General features: G+C 41.5%; 1 long non-coding RNA gene across 1 annotated transcript in view; it reads left to right on the top strand.

The window, feature by feature from the left end:
* LOC132251417 (uncharacterized) overlaps positions 1-6,994 on the top strand; it is a 54,959-nt gene extending 47,965 nt beyond the window's left edge. The window contains exon 4 of the long non-coding RNA XR_009463445.1: positions 4,358-6,994. This is a non-coding gene — a long non-coding RNA (uncharacterized LOC132251417). The remainder of the gene's footprint in view (positions 1-4,357) is intronic.
* Positions 6,995-14,032: the final 7,038 nt, after the last annotated feature.

The following is a 14,032-nucleotide window of genomic DNA, read 5'->3' as shown; positions in this document are numbered from 1 at the left end:
AGGGATGGAAATAATCAGTAAGGTACTACCCTACTGATTTACCAAGGAGGACTTTCTATTCCTGCAAGCCCCTGCCTCTTTCAGTGCACATTTCAACTTTGCATCAAATGAGAAATCCTCTGAATGGTTGTTTCCTGCAGTATACAATACTAGTTTCATCTCCAGAAGAATGGAGCTTTGTCCTCAGAGGGACTCTTTATGTCATTTAGCTGCCAAACATGGGGGTATGTATGTACACAATTATTTTTTTATGTAAGGCCCATTCTGGGTGGTGTTCTCACAGGATGATGTCACCTCTGTACTGAGATTCAAATTTCTGTTCTGAAACATGCAGTTGTTACAACCTTTAAAGAAAAGTTATTTTTTTAAAGGTAAGCAAAATAATATATTATTTCCTAATCTTGTCCTTAGTAACAGCTGAACTGTTTTTTGCTAAGCTTTTCCAAAAACATTCAGCCTGAGGCAGACACATGGCATGGAGAATTTCAGTCTGAGTGATTAAAGTTTGGCAAACTAAAAAGGCAGCTGACAAAAGGTTTTGTGAAGGGAAGTGTTGGGAAAACGTAGCACTAGGGAACATATATAGTTATATATATATATATATATATATATATATATATGTATCGCACAGAGCTCAGTGAGTATCTGTAGGTACATAAGCAAAATAAATCATCACATTTTCTTGTGTATAGCACATAGCCAAATAAGATGAACACCTTGTTTTTGAATAGCAGAACAAATTTTAAAAAACATCTGTACTTGAAAATACTGAAAATACTGTTCCTGTTTTCCAGGGAAAACACAGGCAGCTGCATTTGTGGGTGTTAGCACACCATTGCAGCTGCTCTGTTACCCCCTAAATGCAGGATGCTGTTGGCTGAGCCAAAGTGCCCAACTCATCTTCTCAGGCTGAACTGAGTTGGCAGCCAGCAGCACGTACAGATCAGGGGAGAATTCAGTTATAGGAGTCTATGTCCAGGCTTCATCTCCACTTTAGAAATACAGCATAAGCCTCTTTTTGGGGAAAAGAGAAAGTGTCCACAGCCAGTAGCTAAGGAGCCCCCCAGTGCAGAACATATAGGTTTTTTCCTGGCAGAGACTCATGTGGCTGAAGCTACTATTAACATATTATCTTGCTTAAATTGCACAACCCAATTTCCAACATTTGGTTTTTGGGAAAAAGGTGAATGTTGTATGCAGGGAAATAGAGTGTGTTTGTTGAAAGGGAAAAAAATAGATTGGATGAACATCTTGAATCCTAAACTTATGGAGATCAAGGATTTTACATTGGAAGCCAATGTGCACTCTGGAAGCCTGTTAATGCTCAAGAAATATAACATCCTTTTCTCTGTCTGTTTTTTCCCTCACTTATCTCTCTACTCTCTTCCCAACCTATTCTGAAGTGCTTGATGAACTGTGTTAAAGTGACTCATCTACAGAGTTAGTGGAGCTAGGGATGAAGCACATAATCCTTTCTAACTGCCAGGAGGTTCTGAGTTCAGCACTGCTCACTTAGCACATCCAAGAGAAAGGGCAGGAATATGAACAATGTCACAGGAGAACTACAAGGAAAAAATTTGCACATAACTTACTTTGGACATGCAATGTAGCTGCCTCTGAGACCAGAAGGGGTGACTGTGGGTGAAACAAGAAAATGTGTCTTTAATGATGAGATGCTGCAGGTCTAGGTAAAGAAAAACCTAGTGATTTGTAAAATGTGTCCAAGAAAGCACTAGATGATCAGAACATGTCACATTGTATGTTTCGGTGCAGGGATTTGGGGGCATAGAAGAGTTGCATATAGAGATTTTCCAACTTCAGGTACTTTCCGTATGTCATAATTGATTATTGTATATCAGTGCTAATAGGAGAGGGCCAAGATGCTACAATTATCTTGGTGTTAAAGTGTTCTACAAATATATGTGATAAATCAGACCTTATTCTCATTTATACAGAGGATGTTTAATCCTGCTTTTGTATTTTAAAATTACATTATACCCATTTACGTCATCTTTACACTGTTAGCATGGTGTTAGGGACCCTTATATAAATAAGCATGTGTTTGACAACCCACCCAAAAGCTTACAGTGTAAGAGAACAAATCACCTGATGAACAACTTGAGTATAATCTTATAAATACATTTTTATTTCTCTACACATTGACAATTTTTACCTTCATTTATATAATTAAATGCCAGCTATCCCCATCTGCCCCATAAGCCAGAGTTAATTGGCTTATTTCTTAGAAGCATCATGACAGAGAGAAGTCTTGAGAAGGGCTGTGAAGAAAGAGCAAGCTAGTTCAGAGGTCACTGTGTGCAAATAGGGTGATGGGGAGGAAAGGAAGGCATGCTTGCATGAGAAGCTGACAAACCAACAGATGAGGCCAGCAACTCTGTCCTCAAAAGCTATGGTAAAAAAGCTGCACATGTTCAAGGAGGTACAGTGGGATTTGTGACTGTGCACTGCTTCATTTACTCCTGGAAATTAAAATGGAAAAGAAGAGACTGTGAACTGCTTGATATGACTGTGATTTGTGAGGTACTTCAGAACTTAAAACCACTTGTGACTGTGGCCTTCACTGTTAATGAGCAAATTCTTCCCTCAGTTACACCTGTGCTGCTCCATTGAAGCTGTAGATCCATTATGACACACTAAAAGAAAAAGCAGAATAAAGCACTTACAAATCTTGGATACAGCTTAACTATGGATCAAAAAGCAGGTATTTGTGGAGAATAAAAGACTAAGATTTAATAGCACCTATTTTGGTATTGTGTTTTGCTGATTCCTGCAGCAAAGTAGTAGAGGTTCCATGAATATCATTCAGCTTAATTTGTCTGAACTTTAAAGATCTCAGATGGAGGCTAAATTTTATTTTACTCATACCAGAACTAAAAATAGAATGTTTTTATCCTTGCTCAAGAGGTTCAAATCGATGTTCTTATAATAAATACTTAATAATATGTATGTATACATCTCTACAATGTGCACACACTTAGGTGTATGCATAGTAGGGCTGTGCAAAGCTTCAGCCACTGATTCGATTCAGAGGAAATTCAGCCCAATTCGGTGGCCAAATCTCCAAATCCAAATCGAGTCAGGAGATCCATTAAAAGGTCTGAATCAAATCCAAAGCCTCTGAATCAATTTGGAAAAGATTCAGAGAGAACTGGAGATTTGGATCGGCTGGGGAGAGGCAGGCACAGCCAAGCAGCTGCAGTTTCCCCCGCGCCTCCTCTGGCTGTGCCTGCCTCTGTCTTGGCACAAGGAGCCACGGAAAAAGCCCCCCATGGCTGCCCTGCATGGCCCCAGCCCCAGCCTCCCGGCACTTTGCAGGGGAAAAAAAAAGCCTTGCACTCACCGGCTGCAGCAGCTGCAATCAAGGCCTCTGGGGACTCATGGCAGAGCCCTTCCCCTCCCGCTCCCCCATGCAGCATGGGGTAGTGGGGGGCAGCGGGATTGTCACCCCTGCCTGCCACCCATGCAGCAGCTGCCCTATGGTGCAGGTATGGCATGGCTTGGCAGGGCACCACACACTGTCAGGGAGCTGGGGCAGCTTCACATGTCAGCCAGAGCCTGGCACCACTCATCCCCGGCAGCCCCAGGGGAGAGGCAGGCAGGCACAGCTGGAGGAGCTGCGGGAGATCCTGCAGCCACCTGGCTGTGCCTGCCTCTCCCTGGCCAATTTGAATCTCCAAATCAGTGCTGAATCAGCACCGAATCTCCAATTCATTCTGATTCAGCCAAATCAAATGGGGAGAGTTATTTGAATCACTAAATCAAATCGCTGTCTTCTGAATCAGCTGAATCCAAATCTGAATGGAATACTTCCCTATTTGCACAGGCCTAATGCATAGAAATGTATATGTATGTGACACACACACACACACACACACACACATGCCAAGTCTTTCATATACACACACACACATACACATACACACACACACGCCAAGTCTTTCATATATATACACACATACACACAAAGATATACATGTATGTATGTATGTATGTATACTTATATTAGTATGTATATATGAATGACTTGGCATATAGTCTCATGTGGCAATGTTCCCAGAATCGTGCATTGCATACTTTGAAAGAAATGAAGCAGAGCCTAAAGAAGAGTCTTCTTCATTAATATGGCTTTAGGTATCCATACAGACCATGTCTACCTCAGGACCTCACTAGTGAACACTGCAGTAACATGCACCAGGCTTGCTCCAAGGATACCATTCCCTCAGAGAATTGTAATATGGCTGCTTGAGTATGGTGGTGGGTGTATTGGCACTCCTAGTGCAGTCCTTAGATGTGAAGGCATGCTCCTAATATCTTGTTTGATTTTCATTTAATTCAGGATGTCCTTAGTGAAGCTCATGGAAGTCAGAGGAATAAGAAATTAAGGCATCTGATGACTTGCATCTTTTCAAGAAAAATTGTCTACTTGCAATATTTGCATGATGAGATGTATACAAGACATCAATCATCCCACCTTATGACTTGCATAAGCATAAGGTGTACTTTGTTTCACTAAGAGCCAAGATCATAATTTCAAGCCAGAGACATTTGTAATTCTTTACTCATAAACTACACCAAAGTTCCTCAGAGTAAATATGACAGTAATTTATTAGCTTTGAGACTGACAGAGAATCAGGTCTGTCAGTGAAATGTGCTGTCCAACTGGTACCTTTTAAGCAGCACTGGTAAATTAAGGGAGACTTTCAAAAATGGACATTCACAAAATTACCTGCATATGGTGCTTAATAATAAATAATAAATAATGTACATATAGAAACTTAGCAGAAGTGATAATAGATTATGGATCCTTTCACCAGAGGATCTGGCCTGGTTTAGTAGTGAATAGAGTTATTTGATGTCTGTTGTTTGCCTGGCCTCTGCAATAATAACATGTAATTTTTAGTTCAGGTTTTACTTAGACAAAAAAGTCACTGTTTATATTTTCACTCTTTCTAGCCACTTTGTTATTTATGAAGAAGCCATTAGGTTTTTTGGGCATGATGGCAAAATGGTTTAAGTACTCACCTATACCTTCAGAAGTGGAAGTATGACACTGTAAATGGGTAATTAATGTTGTAGGTTGAGGAAGTCAAAACGTTTGGATATAATAGTAGTCACAATGCTGCCTGGTGTGTCATTGGATACAGATAGGCTATCAACAACTCAGCTCAGGAGGATCAGGAAGATCTTTACTCCTTTCAAGGCTGTAGCTAATCAGTATCTATAGTGAGCCCAGTTCAGTATGAGGGATGAAAAGCCTTCTCCTTTCTGGATGTAGACTGCCTATGTCCGGACAATGAGCCAGAGATTGCATTACTATTCTGCAGATAAACATAGGAATTTGGATCCCAATACTTCTATCCTGGCATTCTTATAAGAACTAACTTGGCATATTAGGCATGACATGTTGATGGGACTTCACTGCAGAGTGTATTTTACACAGCTTGTATTGCTACTGATAAGAAGTCACTGAGTGAATGCACTGCACACCATTATCTATATCACTACTCAGTCCAGCTGATCTGATACATTCCCTTATCAGATAATTCCCCACTAAATCAAGTTTTGTTTTCTGTCAACTCCTTGTGATAATGATCAAAGTTGCCTGCAGTTAAATAGATCTCTGTTAAATCAAATGGTTTATTGGGTGGTTTAATTTTTTTGATAAATGCATTATTTATTAAGTCAAGCACTGTTATTTGTGACACTGGCTAATTCCAGCTGGGATATGTGCCAAGGGGCCTCTCATCTAGCAGTGTGGCCCTGTAAGAGCCAGCACTTCCACTACTGGATCTTGACACTGCTTTTCAGCATACTCTGCAATGCTTGAATCTGTTCCTCAGAGAAAGGGCTTGTGGGACTTTTCTAGGATTTCAGTACTGCTGAAAGTCAGATGTTCAAACCATAAAAAACAATGTTGATATACTTCCTGAGGCTTCATGACAGCTCGAGTCCCAGAAGTGTTTGTGTATGAAAGCCTAAAGGTAAACTTTAGTCCAGATCTTCTGCAAAGTACCTTTGTGCTGTGAAGCTGGCCCAGAGATATATTTTTTCACATGGTATTCCTCACCTACATTAGTATCTTATTTAGTCTACAGATGCAATGCAATGCAATGCATGTATCAGTTGTATATCAGCTGCACAGATGCAGCAGGCATGCTGTGTAATGTATAGTATAGAGCGTTCTAAAGTAATCAATGCTGTCTCTTTGGTACATCTTTCTTAAAAAGCACTCATGAGCAAAGAGATTGTTCACCACAGGCACAGAAAATATTGCAAGAAGGGCATATTCAAGAAGCAACACAAAATGAGCCAGTCAAGTAGCAAAGCAGTAAGTCTTTGTGATCTAAAGCTCTGGTCTGACTCAGATTCCCAGCACTGGCACAAAGGAGACTAGACACACAGCAGAGGTGATATAGTTAGTCTTGTGGAGGAGAGATGGAATACATCATTCTTATACATCCGCAAACAGACATCTAAAGGAATTCAGCTCATTTCTCTCAAGTAAAAGGCTTACAAGTTGTGAAAAGCTAAGTGAGTGTCACTGGCAAACCCATTATAGGATTCTGACTATTCCATTAAAATGTATTATGGAGGTGTGTTCTTGCTGTTAGAGTTAAGATACTGGCAATTTCACTAGAAACTCTGTGTTTTTAAACTCTATGACATACAAAATTTCTGCTTTGAAATGCTATGTTACTGCTAATACCTGAATTTTTCTTTTTGGCTAATAGTTATAATAAAAGATTAGCTTGACCATTTCTTAAACTATGCTATGGAACCCAAATTAGGCCCTATGCTACAAAAGTACCATTCTCTTACAATGTACTTCAGTATGTGTAAAACAAAAGAGTGGTTGGTTTTATTCTTATTTGGGTGGGGATTCTCTCTGAAAATTATTTGTTCAGTTCAGAGCAGTGCATTGCACTGGGGCCTTCAGGTCATACTGCGTTGTGAATACTGTTGGGTGATAATAAAACTGGTTTACATTTTTAAAAAGAGAATCCTTCCTTGCTTTTAAAACAATTATATGAAACTATAAGCAGCAGGTGGGATTTTCCAGGCTGCTTAATGAGTTGAATGCTCAGTTCTCATTAAAAATTAGTAGGCTGCCAGCTGGAGTCCATTCTTTAAAAGACTTTTTCTTTCCTGTGGAGTGAAAAAAAAATCATGTAGCAAATATTCTGCAGTTCTGAATCAACTGATAATTCATGAAGCCTTAACATTTCCACAATATTTATAGTCTTTGACCAAATATGTCAAACATTAGAAAGCTGCAAGTTAACACATGTTAAATTATCAGGAGGCATGTTTAGATGGGCATGTTTGTACAAGTGCAAGGTTTGAGACATCCTTTGGATGACTTCAGTTTTTGGAATTCAGTTTTTGATTCACTCTGAGTCTTTCTTAGATCATGTAAGATTTGACCTTTATCAATCCTTAATCAATGCTTTTGCCTTGCATTCCCATCGCACTTTGAGAGACCGAAATGCAAGAATAGGATATTATGGTCCAAGTAATTTTATATACAGTTTTGAGTTTAGATGAGAGGAGGTTGCAGTCTTTAAAATGGAAAGAGCAATACAAGCTAGTTGATGGGATACAAAAATGCAGAGGATGATGGAAATAATAGAAATGTCAGTTATTCACTGCTTCACAAATTCAAACTATCTTGTAAAAGAAGTAGTTGGGAAGTGCTGCTGATCTCAGTCCTCAAGCAGAGAAAAAGCCTTGTCAAAACACATTGCTCCTCATTTTTTGGTTTCAAGCATTTTTCCAGATTAAAAAATGATGGGTTAACCTTGGCAAAATATTGATATGTCCATGTGCTCTTATTCAAAAACCTCCTCTCTAGTACCTTTCTTCATCTATTATTTTTTTTTTAAATAGTGTAACAAGGCAGGATAAAGCTGGAATTGGTGCAGTTTCTATCACTTATAAATGTACCCAAATTGAAAGTATGTAGATCCAAATTACATGTATAGTAGAGCACTGTATGTGAAAGCTCAAGTGCACATCCTTCTTTATGACTTCCTAGTTTAACTCATAGTCAGTCCTTTCTCTTTCTACAGGGGAAAAAATAATTCATCAAGATTTTAAGTATCAGTATGTTAAATATTTAGATTTAGACACAGAGTGACTTGCATTATAATAGTCTGAGTTTGACAGCACAAAAGAAGAATCAGTTTGTTGTCAGTCATGAAACAGGTTTACAACGGATGGATTTCTGAATTGATACTGTCTTCTACCACATTTTCTAGTCTTTTATTTAATGAAATATTTGAGTAGTTCATATTCTTTGTTATCCATACTAAATTCCATCTAGGTAGTGAGACTTCAGAGCAAAATTGAAACCAGGGGATCTACTTTTTGCCAATTTATTTTACATCTAGAGAATATTGCATTTTTATTAATTTAGTTCCATCAAATGAGTTTTAGATTTTTTTGCATTAGTTAAAATCAACAGATATAACTCAGGTAGTAAAATGCCTTATGTCCCTGTCCCTATATCACAACTTCAGCAATTCCCATATGTTTCCTGGTTGCTTTAGCAAGACGTTCCAAGCTATTACAGACAATATGGGCAGTAATGGATATCCTTTTGTAGTATCCCTTTCTGAGTTCAAAGGCCTGGGACATTATTTCATTACAGATGCTGAATATATTAGCCTTACCCTCCAAATTGCTTCTGAGCCTAAATTGCAGTTTTAACATGTAAAACAGAAGCGATGTGCTTTTTCATATTCCCCTCACTAGGAAACATTAATGATTAAAATTAAATTCACCTGGTGTTTAGTGCCAAGTTTAGTTTAATTGCTTCTAATATTTGGACTAAAATATTAAATTGACCTTCCACAGAAACCGTGTCAGTTACAAAATTGATAACACCCAGAAATGAAAGGAAGAGAAGAGGACAGATGGACTCCCTTAATCGTCCTACCTCAGCCAAGTAAAACCTACTCAGGTCTGCCTGCATCATTGGTTCCCAGTGGTCAGAACTTAAAAGTTTCCCGCAGATATAGACCTGCTATTAGCTTTTGTAGAGAAATGGAAGCAGCGTGACTTACTTGACTATACTCATCCCAAGTCAGTCACCAGGAAGCTAGGTAGGGAACACAGTCCATGGTAGCACTTCTTTATGTCTTTCCAAGTGATCATTAACTTCAACATTCTGGGAAAAGAACTTGAAAGCTTTAGCTGATTTAGAGTCCTCAGATGCAACAGCAGTATATTACAACTCCTCAAGATTTCTACTAGAACCCTGCTTCCTAAGTCTGTCTGCATTTCCCCACATCTGTACTTTTGGCCCCTGACTTTTCCAGCTGCTGTTACTAGACTTTTCTGCCAATGTTTATTGGAATTCATTTTTCCTTTGTGAGCAGTCATCTTACCATGTATACTTCTCTTTTCCACCTCCTTCTAGTTTCCATGTTTATAGCCTTTAGAGGTTATACAAAACTATACAAAACCTGTATCCTCAGTGTCATCATGTACAGCAGTGAGACATGGTCAATATATACATAACAAGAAAAGAATCTGAACAGCTTCCACCTATGCAGTCTATCATGCATCCTTGACATAAAGTGGCAAGACAGAATCACTAACACAGAGGTTGTGGTAATGTTCCCAGAATCATGCATTGCATACTTTGAAAGAAATGAAGCAGAGCCTAAAGGAGAGTCTTCTTCATTAATATGGTTTTAGGTATCTGTTGCAGGGCAACTCGGTGCTCCTGCTCCTAAAGAGGGGAAAGCTGCCAGAGGAGAAGCTCTGACAGTGCATAAGGAGCCCCAGCGGAGATAACGAGCGCAGCTGCAGGTTGCCAAGGCAACTGATAAGAATCAGCTGGCCAGAAGGGGGCAGGGCCTGGCCCTTATAAAGCCCAGGGCTGAAGCCAGGTGAACAGTTCCCTGCCAGCATCTAGAGAGGTAGGAACTCATGGGGCTAAGATGTGAGTACTGCTCGAGCAGGCTGAAGGATGGTGGCTCTGTGGCGTAAGAGCTATGTTGTTGCAGCCAGGAGGCCTTAAGTTAAGTTACAGCCAGGAGGCTTGTGTTTTGTTTGGTTAGTGTTTGTATTACAACCGGTGGCTTGGGTGAGGCTGTAGGGGTTGGAGGAGGCCTCATAAAGGGCCCCACGGGAGTGTGGGGGCCCCAGCACCCGAGGAGGGTGCAGTATCCTCATAGGGACCCCAGTGGTATGGGGACCCTAGAGCCAGTGATGGCACAGCTTACGCGCCAGTGCAGGCGCAACTGGCAGTGAGGAGCGCAACCAGTGGGTTGCGGGTGCAACCAGTGGGTTGTGGATGGGGGACACAGACCCCGGGTTGTGTGCGGGGTATGTAGACCCCAGCCCCAGAGAGAGGGGCGATTTTATCAGGGAGCCCGAGGTGGGCATGGCGAGCCCCAAAGAGGGGGGAGCGCCACATTGGTCTATTGAGAAGCCCGAGGTGGGCACGGCGAGCCCCAAAGAGGGGGAGCGCCGTATTAGAGAGCCCAGGACAGGCGCAGCAGATGCCAGCAAGGGCGTCACTTGCGGGGTGCATAGACCCCAGCCCCAGGGAGGGGCGATTTACTGAGGAGCCTGAGAGGGGCGATTTACTGAGGAGCCCGAGAGGGGCAATATTTAAGGAACCCAGGACAGGAGGAGCGAGCCCGGTAACAGGCTAGCACCGTGGAAAACCCAGGACAGGGGAAGGGTGCTGCGGTGGACCCAGACAGAAAGGGTTAGCAGTACAGTGTCTCAGAGAAGGGCAAGGTGCTGCGGTTGCCCCCGAGAGGACGGGGAGTAGCAGCGCGGTGAGCCCGTACCAGAGAGGGTAGTGGTGCGGTGGGCCTAAAAGACCGGCGGCTCGAGGGGACGTCCCAGAGGGGACTAGCGTATTATAGAAGAAGGGCCCGGGAAGCGGGCGTGCAGACACACCAACGTCTATTACATGTGCGAGGCTTGGGTCGTGGTATTAGGGGTGGTAGGAGCCACGCGTAGCCCATAAGGCTAGGGTGCCCCAAGGCACCCATGGGTGCAGGATAAGACCCACGAGGGGTCCAGGAGTTTACGTGCCCAAGGAGATGCAAGGCAGCCTCCCGAACCTACTGAACATCAAAGACGTGGCGGGCGAGAAATAGAGGGTGCCCTTGGGCCGACTAGGCACGGACAGAGGGCCTCGAGGAGATCACGGCCCTCCTAGAGGACCCCGCCGTGACAGTATCCATACAGACCATGTCCACATCACCTCAGGACCTCACTAGTGAACACTGCAGTAACATGCACCAGGCTTGCTCCATGGATACCATTCCCCCAGAGAATTGTAATATGGCTGCTTGAGTATGGTGGTGAGTGTATTGGCACTCCTAGTGCAGTCCTTAGATGTGAAGGCATGCTCCTAATGTCTTGTTTGACTTTCATTTCATTCAAGATGTCCTTAGTGAAGCTCATGGCAGTCAGAGGAATAAGAAATTAAGGCATCTGATGATTGGCATCTTTTCAAGAAAAACTGTCTACCTGCAATATTTGCATGATGAGATGTATAACCATCACTGCACTACTCAAACAGCAGTGACCATCTTCTTAGGGTGGAAGATAGGTGCATCCTGGAGGACATCCTGTATGGGAAAATTGCAGGTGAGGAGAGAGGAGTAGGGTACCCAAAATTACACTTCAAAGACATCTGCAAACAGGCTCTCAAGTCTTTTGGAATCAACCCAAACCTGTGGGAGACCTTAGCAAGAGACAGGACAAAGTGGCACTCTCTTCTCAATCATTGGGTACAATATCATGATGAGAAATGGTCATTTGAATTACAACAGAAATGTGACCAAAGGTAACAACAGACTGTCAGTATAGTAGCCACTAATGCCATGTATACCTGTGACCACTGTGGCAGGACCTGCAAGTATAACATCGATCCTTACAGCCACAAGAGAAAATGCACCATCAGTCAGTAGAATACCTGAAATATCCATCATCACTTGCTGATGAACAAGTGCCATATAACCTTTAGACATCTTGTCCTCACTTATTGTGACCCTTCCACACACAACCATGATGTACGCATTAGGCCTGTGCGCATAGGGAAGTATTCAATTTGGATTTGGCCAATTTGGAGGACAGAGATTCAATTCAGAGATTTGGATCACTGTCCTGAATTGACTCAGTTGAATCGGCTTTGGAAGCTTCGGTGCTGATTCAGAGAGATTCGGTGATTTGGCCGTAGACTATAATGGGGAATCACTTAAATACCTATAACTTTGTCATTTTTTTGGCAGATTTGGATTAAAATGGCAGAGATAGTATCCCTTTCTGAGGGCATGAAGTCTGCCAAGTTTCAAGGAGATACATGCAAGGGTTTCTGGGAAACTGCACCTCAAACTTCTGAAAACAAAACTCATGTCACTTGTGTGTGTTAAGGCAGATTTGAATGAAAACAGCAGGGTTGGTAGCCTGTAACAGGGGGTCTTTCTGGTGCCAGTTGGATCTCTGCCTGCCCACCTGTTTCTGGGCCAACCACCCACCCCTCTTTTGCTTAATCAAAAAAAGCTCACAAAACGGACAGAAAGGCTGCAGAAAGAGGCTTATATGCTGTTTCTACATCCCTCCCCCAGAGCACTGTCATTGGAAGGGGACTTAGGGAAAGATCACAGTCACTGGCCAGCTACAGATGTCAGTCTTTCCCCCACTGCTCCCCTGCCCTCTTCTCAGTTTCTGGTCCCCTGAAAGACAGTGTTCTGAATCTCTGAATCTCCATATCTTTTCTGAATCCATTTGGAGGCTCCAAATTGATTTGGAGGTTTGTTTGTTTTTTTTCTCCCAATTTGATTCGGATTCGGTGATTTGGCCTCCAAATTGAATAGGTGACTGAAGCTTTGCACACTCCAGTATGCATGCGCACACACACACAGTATCTTCCATATAACAGTTTCATGGACCTTAATTATTGTTACCTTTCTCCAGCCCTCACCACCTCTCAACCTCACTGTTATTGCTTTACCTCATTGCATTTTGCCTTAGATTTTCAATGGAAGCACATTATTTCCCTCCCTTCCTTATGACTTGCCCCACTTTTAGGTGCTTAGTAAAAAAAAAAATTAGAATTTTAGCAATTTAATTTTACAGTAGAATTCCTTAATTTTTTTTATAGATTTCAGTACTTATGAAAGGTGCCAGCCTGACAGCTCTAAAGACAGAAGTTTTCTGTACATCCACTGAGCAGGTATAATGAAAGTAACAGGAGTACCAGTTTTCTCACATACCCACATCCATGTACCTCAGCCCTACAACAGAGAAAGTATCCATGAGAATGACAAAGGAATTTAATCTCCAGGCAGCCTTTGTATAGAGATCACCACTAGGAATAGCAATTTGTATCAAATATCATGGACACTTATGAGATGGATAGCTCGCTACTAATGATTAGGCTTAGGCCACCATAATATCATCAAATAGCAGGCAAAAAACATACTGAAAACTACTGAAGTACTCTCTTATGTTTTGCATCCAGCAAAGCATGCTTTGTCCATTATCCTTTCTCTTAATGATGTTTTCATTTGTATCTTTCATTGTACTGTTCTTTTTGATGTAATGCTTATTTATGTGCTCTCTTTGAAAAATATTATCATGAAAACGCTAAAGGCCTGTTACCTCACAAAAATTAATTTGGATAAAGGGGAGGTGTGAATAGAAAGATTGAGAGTTATTCCAGAATTACTGTCTAGATAAACTCCAAAGATCCTGTAGAATTTACTAGTTAGTGCCAGGGCAGCATTTATTTTTATCTCCCTTAGTTATGGCTAAAAAATGTAGCATATGCAATGAATGCTTGACTTTATTTTTTTGATTGATACAATACACCTCAGTTACAACATAATGTTCCCTACTTCCCCCAGCTGCTCCTGATCACACTTAATTCTGCTAAAATGAAGGGATATCCTACCGCTTAATACTGGAATTTTAAGTAAGTTTTGTAAGTCTTCAGGCACATGGCTGCTATTACCATATATATATATATATATATATA

This window comes from Alligator mississippiensis, chromosome 7, assembly GCF_030867095.1.
Source record: "Alligator mississippiensis isolate rAllMis1 chromosome 7, rAllMis1, whole genome shotgun sequence".
In the NCBI taxonomy this organism is placed as follows: Eukaryota; Metazoa; Chordata; order Crocodylia; family Alligatoridae; genus Alligator; species Alligator mississippiensis.
Note: the sequence above shows the minus strand (reverse complement) of the source record. Positions and strands in the feature narration are given on the sequence as shown.